The sequence below is a fragment of the Gorilla gorilla genome, chromosome X (genome assembly GCF_029281585.2).
Source record: "Gorilla gorilla gorilla isolate KB3781 chromosome X, NHGRI_mGorGor1-v2.1_pri, whole genome shotgun sequence".
Lineage (NCBI taxonomy): Eukaryota > Metazoa > Chordata > Mammalia > Primates > Hominidae > Gorilla > Gorilla gorilla.
This window is the reverse complement of record NC_073247.2, coordinates 103872061-103885235: the sequence shown is the minus strand read 5'-3', so window position 1 is coordinate 103885235 and position 13175 is coordinate 103872061. Positions and strand designations below refer to the sequence as shown.

Sequence of the window (13175 nt, the reverse complement as noted above, 5' to 3'; positions counted from 1 at the left end):
GACATGTTCCCTAACCCACATGGAGCTCACAATTTAGTAGGAAAGATAAGCAACAAACAAACAAATGCATAAATAAATCAGAGATCACAAATTGGACTCCCAGGGACAGAAATGTTCAGCAGACATGTTTTGTTTGGTCTGCATTTTAGTTTAAATATATTAATTGTTTTACAACATGAAAAAATATGGAATATTTACATTAATTAACATTCAGATTCCCTGTTTGTCTTGAAAACCTTGGGATGCTTTCAACATAGGCCCTACTCCCAAATGGCCTGGGACTAAATAGCTATTGCCAATTTTAGATCCAGAATGTCATCACCAGTGCCAGTCGCGCCTCTTGCGGTATTATACTCGGCCTATTTTTTTTTTGAAATGGAGTTTTGCTCTTGTTGCCCAGGCTGGGGTGCAGTGGTGCGATCTCGCCTCACTGCAACCTCCGTCTCCCAGGTTCAAGCGATTCTCCTGTTTCAGCCTCCTGAGTAGCTGGGATTTCAGGTATGCACCACCACGTCCAGCTAATTTTGTATTTTTAGTAGAGACGGGGTTTCTCTCTGTTGGTCAGGCTGGTCTCCAACTCCAATTTCAGGTGATCCGCCCGCCTCAGCCTCCCAAAGTGCTGGGACTGTAAGTGTGAGCCACCACACCTGGCTTGTACTAGGCCTATTTTACCCATTTATTTCACCTGCCTTGGCTCCCGTGGCACCTGAGTTGTAACCACTGAAGTATATCTTAATTATAATATGTGACACATAAAATAGAGGAAAAGAAGAATAAGGTAGCACAACAGAACTGACTTAATAGATAGTAGCGTTATAGACAGCATCTCTAAGGAAATGACTTTTAAGCTGCAACTTGAAGTATGAGAAGTATGGTGGGTGTGGCAGTGTCCTAGGCAGAAAACAGAGCAAGGGCAAAGACACAGAGGCAGGACAGCACTTTCCTTATTTGATAAAAATTAAAAATGGAGACCAGTGTGCCTGGAATATATAGTAAGCAAGGAGGAAAGTGGAATGACATAGAAAAGAGTCAAATCAGGCAGGATATTGTAGGTCATTGTAAAGATTTGAGTTTTATTCTAAATGGATTGGAAAGACATTATTATTTGATTTATGTTTTGAATATCATTCTATCTATTCTGAGAAGAATGTGATTGATGAGATGTGAGAATGAAAGTTTGCGAGACTCTAGGATACTGATACAAGAGTGTGTGGTGGATGGCCAACGGCCTGATTTAGTGTGATATCAGTAAAGATGGAGAGAAGTTGATGAGTATGACGGAGTTTGGAGGCGGAATAAATAGAGTCTGGTGAGGGATTGAATCTAGGTTGGAGTAGAAGAAATAAGGAGAGAAACTGGGATAGTATTAGTACCATTTAATGAAATAGAGATGATGAAGAAGGAACTAGGTTTGGTGCAGCAGAAAAGCTGTTAAAATTTAAGATACCTGTGACTTATGTCAGTGTAGGCAGTTAGAGGCACAAGTTTGGAGATAAAGGAGAGTCATATGCATAGAAATGGTATTTAATACCATAGGATATGATACCATCAAGAGAAAGGTCTTAGAAAAAAAATAGATGGTGGCCTAGTACTGACCTCTGAGAAACTACACTTACAGGTTGAGTAGGTGGTGTGACAATGATAAATTGTATGGTTACTGCCCACAAGAAACTTACAGTCTTCTAATATATACAAAAATCACTAGATTGTGATGAACCGAGTAGTAATAAGAACATGCTGTGGTGAGTTAGAGAAGGGAAGTAGTATTTGTCTAGGCGGAGAAAATCAAAGACAACTTGGTAGAGAAAATTGGTTGGCATTACAGAAAAAGTTTACATAGGCCAACATGCAGTCGGTGAGGATTGGGACAGGAATTTCAGGTGAGGAATAAACTTTCCCCAAAATGTGATACAGGACAGTGTTCATGCTCCAGAAACCATAGTTGCCGTAGTTAAAGCATAGGGTAAATGGTTAAAGCAAAGGGTAGATGGAGGGCAATACATTCAGATTATGATTTTCTTTTATGTATGTATGTATTTATTTAAATTTATTTATTGAGATGGAGTGTCGCTCTGTCGCCCAGGCTGGAGTGCAGTGGCATGATCTCAGCTCACTGGAACCTCCACCTCCCAGGTTCAAGCAACTCTCCTGCCTCAGCCTCCCGAGTAGCTGGAATTACAGGTGCCCGCCACCACTCCCAGATAAGTTTTGCAATTTTAGTAGAGACAAGGTTTCACCATGTTGGCCAGGCGGGTCTCAAACTCCCGACCTCAGGTGATCCACTCGCCTCGGCCTACCAAAGTGCTGGGATTACAGGTGTGAGCCACTGCCTGCTCCTGGCCCAGATTACGATTTTCTTAAAGGTAAACATTAAATACTCAAGAATATCACTTGGCCTTCATTCTCACTATACCACTATTTAATGTGACATCCATTGATTCTTTTATTTTTTTCTTTTCTTTGTAGAGGAATTTCTAGTAAGTTTCATAAACATAATAGGCATGTTAAGTATGACAGAAAGAGACACACATTATGAACTAAAGACTTATCATAGAAGCCATTTAGAAACTGGTCATGAAAACACCAACCAGTTCATGGCTCAATAATTTCAAAACTTGTTTCCCAAATGGTTTCATTATATTTATTTCAGGGATAGGAATAATGTTGTGGTTAACATTGTGGTTGGATTTGGTTTTTCAAGAGGTGACTGCGGCTGGGCACAGTGACTCACACCTGTAATTCCAGCACTTTGGACGCTGAGGTGGGTGGATCACCTGAGGTCAGGAGTTCGAGACCAGCCTGGCCAACATGCCAAAACCCCATCTCTACTAAAAATGCAAAAATTAGCCGGGCGTGGTGGCAGACACCTGTAATGCCAGCTACTCGGGAAGCTGAGGAAGGAGAAGCTTGAACCCGGGAAGTGGAGGTTGCAGTTAGCTGAGATCGTGCCACTGCTCTCCAGCCTCGGCAACAAGAGTGAGACTCCGTTTCAAAAAAAAAAAAAAAAAAAAAAAAAACAGAAATGACTGCTTTTTTCTTTGAAAGGGAGTCTCGCTCTGTCACTCAACATGGTGAAACCCCATCTCTACTAAAAATACAAAAATTAGCTAGGCATGGTGGTGCACGCCTGTAGTCCCAGCTACTCGGGAGGCCGAGGCAGGAGAATCGCTTGAACCCAGAAGGTGGAGGTTGCAGTGAGCCGAGATCGCGCCACTGTACTCCAGCCTGGCAACAGAGAGAGACTCCATCTCAAAAAATAAATAAATAAATAAATAAAGTAAAATCAATAAAAATTGAAAAACTTGATATCGTCTTTGTTTACATTTAAAAAATTTTGCTTCAACTATTCAATTATTGCTAATACGGTCCAAGAAATAGGAGAAGCATTATGTGACAGAGTACACACATATTAGATGAGGACAAGTGTGCACTGATGGCACAAGACACCCTAGTGACTCAACATAATATGTTTACAAATACCTAAATTACTCAATGGGAGTAACTGGGCTAATTCTCAGATTGGATTAAAAACAATTTTAGGCTGGGGTGTGGTGGCTCACGCCTGTAATCCCAGCATTTTGGGAGGCCGAGGTGGGTGGATCACCTGAGGTCAGGAGTTCGAGACCAGCCTGGCCAACCTGGTGAAACCCCATCTCTACTAAAAATACAAAATTAGCTGGGCATGGTGGCGGACGCCTGTAATCCCAGCTACTTGGGAGGCTGAGGCTGGAGACTCGCTTGAACCCAAGAGGCAGAGGTTGCAGTGAACCAAGATCACGCCACTGCACTCCAGCCTGGGTGACAGAGCAAGACTCTGTCTCAAAAAAAAAAAAGAAAAAAGACAAAAAACAAAACAAAACAAAACAAATTTTAGAAGCTATGATTAAAATGAATGATCATGCTACTAAAATTTAAAAATACATAACTCATAATTAATTTTCATAAAAATAATAGATATGTTTGTTTATCTCAGCTACATACTTATACTATTAAGAGAATAAAACATAGTCAGATAATTTAATAATTGCCTAAACCAGAAAAAGGAAGCCACTGCATGAATATCTGCCAGACCTCTAAAATAATTATTATTAGTAGAAAAGACTTTATGATTAAAACATGTCAAAATCCATAGTGCATACACTATAGATAAGTGTTTTTGGAGAACCCTATGCTATTAATTTTGTTCAGTCTAAATCATTTATGCCTGAGAAGACTAAACATGTTCAAAAAAGTGTATTGTCAACTATTATTGCAGTCATGTTGTAATTGTCGCTTTGTGAAAGACATGCTGTTTTCCGCACCAAGATATTAGATTCCACCTATGTATGGGTCTGCTTTCTTCATGAATCTAAAAGGCATCACTCTTTCACTATGATGTCACAATAAAAATACAAGGCTAATGATCAAAAGTGTAAAATATGAATTCGACAATTAGCATTTGAATTACTTCATCAAAAGTGAATTTCTAATTATTTTGAGTCTGCATTTTCACCATACTTATCTCTTTGTTTACCTTCACATCTTAGAAAAGTTAGAAAATGGTGGCCAGGCGCGGTGGCGCACGCCTGTAATCCCAGCACTTTCAGAGGCCGAGGCGGGTGGATCACGAGGTCAGGAGTTCAAGACCAGCCTGGCCAAGATGGTGAAACCCCACCTCTACTAAAAATACAAAAATTAGCCAGGCGTGGTTGTAGGTGCCTGTAATCCCAGATACTGGGGAGGCTGAGGCAGAGAACTGCTTGAACCCAGGAGGCGGAGGTTGCAGTGAGCCAAGATCACGCCACTGCACTCCAACCGGAGTGACAGAGAGAGACTCCGTCTCAAAAAAAAAAAAAAAAGAAAGAAAGAAAAGTTAGAAAATGGTGCCATTCCATTCTGCAAGTCATCAACTTTACTACATAGTTCATATGATGGATGGTATAGGCATGACTTTGTATTACATGAAAAATATCATGGCATATCACTCCTGCCCCCTTTTAGCTTATTCCATTCCAACAGTGTGTTTTGAAACTGTTATGAAATATCATGTTAAAGTACCTGACAATATGTATCAAGACTACAAAGCTATTTCTTCTCTCAGAAAGTACAGGTAGACCAAAATGCTATTGGGTAAAAGCCTCTTGTTTAATTTTGCAAAAAATTAAAATGTGATTTACCTCACAGATAAACGATTAAATGTGTAAAATAAAAATAGAAAATGCATAAATGTGTCTTATTCAATATGCATTTAAGAGCACACACTACTTGGTAAGAAATGCGCTAGCTGTTCAGCTTGGCTTGAATACATGCATTATGTAAATTAGTTTATTTAGAAATAATAGAAATAATAAAATAATGAAAATAATGGAAAACTGTAGGTTTTATTACTAATGAGTTAAGTTTGTTTTGAGAAATTATTGAATTGCTTAGGGGATCCCAAAATTCCATCTCCATTTTTTCAATTTCCTATCTTTCTAATAAAGTACTTTTGGTTAATGTGGAATATCTATACCCAATAATGTACTTCAAAAAGTATGTGACATGGGTAATTTGTTGCCTATAAGGTCTGGTTCTGTAATAGCATATTGCTTTGATTTTTAAGTAATTAATCAATGGCTAGGTGTGGTGGCTCACACCTGCAATCCCAGCACTTTGGAAGGCCAAGGTGGGAGGATCACTTGAGCCCAGGAGTTGGAGACCAGTATGGGCAACATAATGAGACCTCATCTCTGCCAAAAATTAAAAAAATTAGCTGGATGTGGTGGTGCATCCCTGTAGTCCCAGCTACTCAGAAGGCTGAGGTGGGAAAATTGCTTGAGCCTGGGATGTGGAGGCTGCAGTGAGCCATGATGGCACCACAGCACTCCAGCCTGAGCAACAGAGAGACCCTGTCTCAAAAAAAAAACCAAATAAATTAATTAAAAAATTAAAATTAAAATAAATAAATAATTTATCAGATTATCTCAAGACTGCATTATATTGGCCAGGCACAGTGGCTCACGCCTGTAATCCCAGCACTTTGGGAGGCCGAGGAGGGCGGATCATGAGGTCAGGAGATCAAAACCATCCTGGCTAACACGGTGAAACCCCGTCTTTACTAAAAATACAAAAAATTAGCTGGGCATGGTGGCGGGCGCCTGTAGTCCCAGCTACTCGGGAGGCTGAGGCAGGAGAATGGCGTGAACCCGGGAGGCGGAGCTTGCACTGAGCCGAGATTGCGCCACTGCACTCCATCCTAGGTGACAGAGCGAGACTCCGTCTCAAAAAAAAAAAAAAAAAAAAAAAAAAAAGACTGCATTATAACCAAACCAATAATATGCATGCTTAGTTTGCATTAAAATGCAATAAATTTTGGAATGAGTCAAATCTGAAAAAAAATACTAATAGAACTATTAATTTTAAAAGATACGTGTTTATACTCTAAAGCATATGTGAGGGAGGGCTGTGAGGGTAAGCCAGTCAGACAAGACTTCCTAGAAGTGGACGGGAAAGCTGACATGTTAATTTCATTGTTTTCTGGTTTTAAGGTCTTTAAGAATGCTTTGGAATGAGTCAATAAATATATATATATTCCACCCTCTTCCCTTCTTGTGAGCTTGGAGATTTTATGGTGAAGAGATCTCATGCTGCTAGTACAGCAGAAAACCATATTTTAATTCTGGGGCTTAGGGTCTCGTTTAGTTAGATGTTAGTTGCATCTTTTTTTCCTGATGTCTTACTTTGCTGCCTTTAAATGAAATATTTTTATGAAACATTAAGATAATGTACATTATTATGAAGGGAAAACCAAAACTGCAATGTTTCTGAAGGGCATATGGCTTCATAAAACTGTTGGTGGTAGATCTGTGTTGGAGGATGGAAATCTATAGCAGAAGTAATCTGTGGCTCAAGAAAAAAGGTGGCTGGCAACTACCTGCATATGAATGAAACATTTGTGGCCATTAAGACTACTGTTTTAAAACAGCAGTATGCACGCATGACCATAAATACATTTGACATTTATACAGCCCGGCTCTAATTTCCGTGTTCTCTGCATGTGGAACAGCAAGAGCCATAAATGTTATTACACATTGCTCCTTAATATGCAAAGGTGAACCTGTATACTCAGTACATATTGCCTTAGCTTGTTAATGAGCATTTCATGGACTGTGTAACTGCTGAACTACATTCTGCTAGAAACATTGAGTTGTTCCTTCAGGCCTTATGTTTCAGCAAGCTTGTTCTCACTTTGATGTATAAATTAGAGCAATACATTGAAGGGACCCAGGGGTTACTTGATGTTGACTCTTTCCTGTGAAATTGAATATAGCTCTCTTCAAATGTGCTTCTGAAGCATTTTTTTTCCTTCCTGTATTTAATGTGGAAGAATTTCTACTGCTACAGAAATGAACCTCTAGATTAAAAATTACTTGTATTTACTTTAATAAAAAATTAGTCTATGGCCTTTCCCTTGCATTATATGAGGAAATAAGAGAGTGAATCTCAAAGAAACACTTACACTAGTATATACAGATCCCTTTGTTATTTGTTCTTCAAGAGAATAAAGAGAGTATTTGTGTGAATACGGTATTACTTTTTTTTTTTTTTTTTTGAGACAGAGTTTTGGTGTTTCACCCCGGCTGGAATAAAGTGGCCCGATCCCCGCTCACTGGAACCTCCCCACCCCCAGGTTCAAGTGAGTCTCCTGCCTCAGCCTCCTGAGTAGCTGGGATTATAGGTGTCCGCCACCATGCTCGGCTAATTTTTGTATTTTGGTAGAGACGGGGTTTTGCTATGTTGGCCAGCCTGGTCTCAAACTCCTGACCTCAGGTGATCCACCCGCCTCGGCCTCCCAAAGTGCTAGGATTACAGGCGTGAGCCACCATGCCTACCACAGTATTACTTTTTGAGGGCTTTTTCCCTACCCTTTACAAGTTTAAAGACATAAAAGGATTGAACTGGAGGAAATCTTAGAAATCCCCAAGTTCTGAACCCTCATTTTATAGAAGAACATGTTCAGGTTCATATTGCAAAAGAGGCCTTCCCAAAAACACACAACTAATTCCTAACAGGGTTTCCTAATCCTCAGGATGGTATTCTACATACTATATAATACTGCTAACCCAACATTGATTTTTTTTAATTATAAAATAAATTTGCTGGCTGAGCACGGTGGCTCATGTCTGTAATCCCAGCACTATGAGAGGTCCAGGATAGTGGATTGCTTGAGCCCAGGAGCTCAAGACCAGCCTGGGCAACATAGTGAGACCCTGTTTCTACAAAAAAATACAAAACATTTGCTAAGCATGGTGGCACATGACTATAGTCCCATCTACTCAAGAGGCTGAGGAGTGAGGATTGCTTGAGCCTAGAAGGGGGAGTTACGATGAGCCGTGATTGTGCCTCTGCACTCCAGCCTGGGCAACAGAGGGAGACCCTGTCTCAAAAAATAATAATAGATAAATAAATCAATAAATAAAATAAAAATACATTTGCTAAAATAAGAAAACAGCCAGAAAGATTATCTAAGAATTTAATTTTCTTGGAGCTTTCTACATCTGTCTACACCTGCATTAATGCTAATGTATTAATATTAGTTTTGGCCTCCAATGCTATTAAAAGTTGTATTGGATCAATCTGAAAATCTAAGAAGATGGTAGAAAGAGCTGTTACTCTTTGTTCCTTGATTCTCTGTTGAGCTCAATAACTTCATGTGCCACCATGAGTAAATTTTAAAAGTTAGAAATCAGTTTTGAATTAAATAAATATTATAGGCTATTTAATAAAACATACCTTCAAGATGATCTATGAATACCAAAATAATGTCTGAATGGATTAACCCCAGTTCTGGTCAAAGTCTCAAGAAAAATTAAAAATATATTTCAAGTATGTCATTCTAAGCATTAAAAGCTAAGTGTTGAGCTAACTAAAACACTCACATTTACACGCCTTACAAACATGCTGCTGCAGAGTATACACTTTACATTTTAAATTATGGGCAACTATCGCTCAGAGAAACTATGGATCTGAGAATATAATTCCACTGAAGCTATGTTACATGAGAGAGACTTAGTAGTAGAAATCTGTGATGGTTAATATTAAGTGTCAATTTGTTTGGATTGCAGGATGCAAAGTATTGTTTCTGGGTGTGTCTGTGAGGGTGTTGCCAGAGGAGATTAACATTCGAGTCAGTGAACTGGGAAAGGCCAACTCACCCTCAGTCTGGGTGGGCATCATCCAATCACCTGCCAGCGCAGCTAGAAAAGGCAGTCAGAAGAAGGTGGGATAAGCCGACATGCTGAGTCTTCCTCTGGATGCTCCCTGTCCTCGAACATCAAACTCCAAGTTCTTCAGTTTTTGGACTCTTGGATTTACACCAGTGGTTTGCTAGGGGCTCTCAGGCCTTCAGCCACAGACTGAAGGCTAAACTGTTGGCTTCCCTACTTTCGAGGTTTTGGGACTCGGAATGAGCCACTACTGGCTTCCTAGCTCTTCAGCTTGCAGACAGTCTATCATGGGACTTCATCTTGTGATGCTGTGAGTCAGTTCTCCTTAATAAACTCCCTTTAATATATACATATATACTATTAGTTCTGTCCCTCTAGAAAACCCTGACTAGTACAGTCTCCTTCTAGTTAAATACATATTTTTTCATTATTTTCTTTCTGCTTGAAACTAGAAGAATAAAATTAAACTTTATTAGTCTGCAAAACTTGTGGTCTATGAGTACCTCACAATAAATATGTGTTTCATTTAACACATATTTATTGAGTGCCCAAATACAGTCATGTTGATCTAGTCTACATAGATAACTGCAATATAAAGTAGTGGTAAGAATAAATGATAATTGGTATTGGAGATCAGTGGATAGAGAGGATAGAGATCAGTGGATAGAGAGGTCAGTTCCAGTTGTTATGAATTAGAAGACTTCATGGGGAGAGTTCAACTTCAAAAATGGAAAGAGACTGGGCACAGTGTCTCAAGCCTGTAATCCCAACACTTTGGGAGGCCGAGGAGGGCGGATCACCTGAGGTCAGGAATTTGAGACCAGCCTGACCAAAATGGCAAAACCCCAGCCGGGCATGGTGGCAGGGGCCTGTAATCCCAGCTACTCGGGGAGGCTGAGACAGGAGAATCGCTTGAACCCGGGAGGCAGAGGTTGCAGTGAGCCGAGTTCGTGCCATTGCACTCCAGCCTGGGCGACAGAGCAAGACTCCGTCTCAAAAATAAATAAATAAATAAATAAATAAATAAATAAATAAATAAATAATAAATGGAAAGGACAGGTGACATTCTTTTGATCCAGTAGGGGTGCAGGGTAGGAGAGGAGAGTTTCCAAGATGGAAGCTGCAAGTTTATGCAAGGCAGGGAGCAAGGAAACCACAAGGTATGTTTAGACAATGTTCAGAAAATAAGTTTGGATGAGACAAAGTCTTTGTGTAAAGGAAGAAGAAGCAGAAACTATAATTGGGATATAAAGAACCTTGAAAGACTTTGATCTTTGCCTTTAGGAAAGTGATTTTTAAAAGTTAGAAAAGTTTACAATTTGTAATACACCTCTCCACCTTTTTAATGGAAATTCAACAGAATCAAAGCCACAATATAGAAAATAGATAAAAAGGCTAGTTTCTAAGGATCATGTCTGGATCAGGAGCCAGGATTCCTGATCCAGAGACAATGGCCCCGATGGGATGGAGCCCGAAGGCGTCATCGAGAGTAACTGGAATGAGATTGTTGACAGCTTTGACGACATGAACGTCTCGGAGTCCCTTCTCCGTGACATCTACGCCTATGGTTTTGAGAAGCCCTCTGCCATCCAGCAGCAAGCCATTCTACCTTGTATCAGGGGTTATAATGTAATCGCCCAAGCCCAATCTGGGACTGGGAAAATGGCCACATTTGCCATATCGATTCTGCAGCAGATTGAATTAGATCTAAAAGCCACCCAGGCCTTGGTCCTAGCACTCACTCGAGAATTGGCTCAGCAGATACAGAAGGTGGTCATGGCACTAGTAGACTACATGGGTGCCTCCTGTCATGCCTGTATCAGGGGCACCAATGTGCGTGCTGAGGTGCAGAAACTGCAGATGGAAGCTCCCCACATCATCGTGGGTACCCCTAGCCCTGTGTTTGATATGCTTAACCGGAGATACCTGTCTCCCAAATACATCAAGATGTTCGTACTGGATGAAGCTGACGAAATGTTAAGCCGTAGATTCAAGGACCAGATCTATGACATATTCCAAAAGCTCAACAGCAACACCCAGGTAGTTTTGCTGTCAGCTACAATGCCTTCTGATGTGCTTGAGCTGATCAAGAAGTTCATGAGGGACCCCATTCGGATTCTTGTCAAGAAGGAAGAGTTGACCCTGGAGGGTATCCGCCAATTCTACATCAACGTGGAACGAGAGGAGTGGAAGCTGGACACACTATGTGACTTGTATGAAACCCTGACCATCACCCAGGCAGTCATCTTCATCAACACCCGGAGGAAGGTGGACTGGCTCACCGAGAAGATGCATGCTCGAGATTTCACTGTCTCCGCCATGCATGGAGATATGGACCAAAAGGAGCGAGATGTGATCATGAGGGAGTTTTGCTCTGGCTCTAGCAGAGTTTTGATTACCACTGACCTGCTGGCCAGAGGCATTGATGTGCAGCAGGTTTCTTTAGTCATCAACTATGACCTTCCCACCAACAGGGAAAACTATATCCACAGAATCAGTCGAGGTGGATGGTTTGGCCGTAAAGGTGTGGCTATTAACATGGTGACAGAAGAAGACAAGAGGACTCTTCGAGACATTGAGACCTTCTATAACCCCTCCATTGAGGAAATGCCCCCAATGTTGCTGACCTCATCTGAGGGGCTGTCCTGCCACCCAGCCCCAGCCAGGGCTCAATCTCGGGGGGCTGAGGAGCAGCAGGAGAGGGGAGGGAAGGGAGCCAAGGGATAGACATCTTGTCATTTGTTTTCTTTGAATAAATGTCACTTTTTGAGGCAAAAAAAAAAAAAATAGATAAAAAGGTAGGTATTATGGTTAAAGTAGAAATACTGTTCCTTCCCCTGAATCTAACCCCTATACACTCACTGACCTTCCTCAAATATTTTGGATCTGCAAATAGTTTTAAGCAAAAATAAGGTCATATGTTCTTCAGGGAAGTTAATCAATAAACTAAGTGTTTTAAATATAATCTAGCACTGGTGTTAATCTCTTGCACCCAAAATAGAAAATATAAATCACTGCCTTTTTTAGAGTTAATTTACACTGAAACAACTTGAGTAATTCTTCAAAGAAGCTTCAAATGATCAACTTTAGCAATTAATTATAATTAGGACTCAGGTGCCATGATTTAAAAAAAAATTGAAAAATGGCTGAACAAACTAATAGCAAAATTTTCTTAATCATAAACTCATTATTAGGAGCCTCATGATGAATTAAATCTATAAATGGATTATCATGGTGGAATAAAAGATAAGTGAATAATTTTAAAATGAATATAAGTAAACAACACAATGATATCAAATTGTCATAAGAAAACATTATAATAAATCTCTATCTAAAAAGTGAACATGCCTATTGAAATTGTCCACACAAATGACAGTAGGTAGCAATTATAGGATGAAAATCATTAATAGTTTAACTCATTTGCATTTTCCATTAAGAGAAAATATCAAAATACCAAACATTTCAGGAATTCTTTGGGAAAGAATTTGTTTCAAAATTTAAAACAGTAGGACACTATGATGACTATACTTTTTTTTTTTTACCAGAACCTCACCCTATCCCAGATACTATCTGTTTGCCAAGCCTCTCTCAAATCTATGAGCCTGCCTGCTATGATGTAGCTGTCTTCTGCACAAATAGCGCATGTCTTATCTTGCCTGTCCTGATCATACACAGTTGTTCATCTTGTATACTCTCTCTTATGAAATTATAAGCTCCATAAGAGTAAAGGTTATAGCTTATAGCTGATACTTTTTTTTTTTTTTTTTGTATTCCTGGTTGTGTGATAATCAGTGCAGTTTAGAAAAATGAGCATTAGAGGCTGGGCACAGTGGCTCACGCCTGTAATCCTAGCACTTTGGGAGGCCTAGGCGGGTGGATCACGAGGTCAGGGAATCGAGACCATCCTGGCTAACAAGGTGAAACCCCGTCTGTACTAAAAATACAAAAAAAAATTAGCCGGGCGAGGTGGCGGGCGCCTGAAGTCCCAGC

The 13175-nt window shown here is 40.1% G+C and overlaps 1 protein-coding gene and 1 pseudogene across 1 annotated transcript in view; one reads left to right on the top strand and one right to left on the bottom strand.

The window, feature by feature from the left end:
- The window catches only part of PCDH11X (protocadherin 11 X-linked), an 840422-nt gene that overhangs the window by 494970 nt on the left and 332277 nt on the right, over positions 1 to 13175 (bottom strand). The gene's annotated exons all lie outside the window — the stretch shown is intronic.
- Positions 10617 to 11939, top strand: LOC101144990 (eukaryotic initiation factor 4A-I-like; annotated as a pseudogene).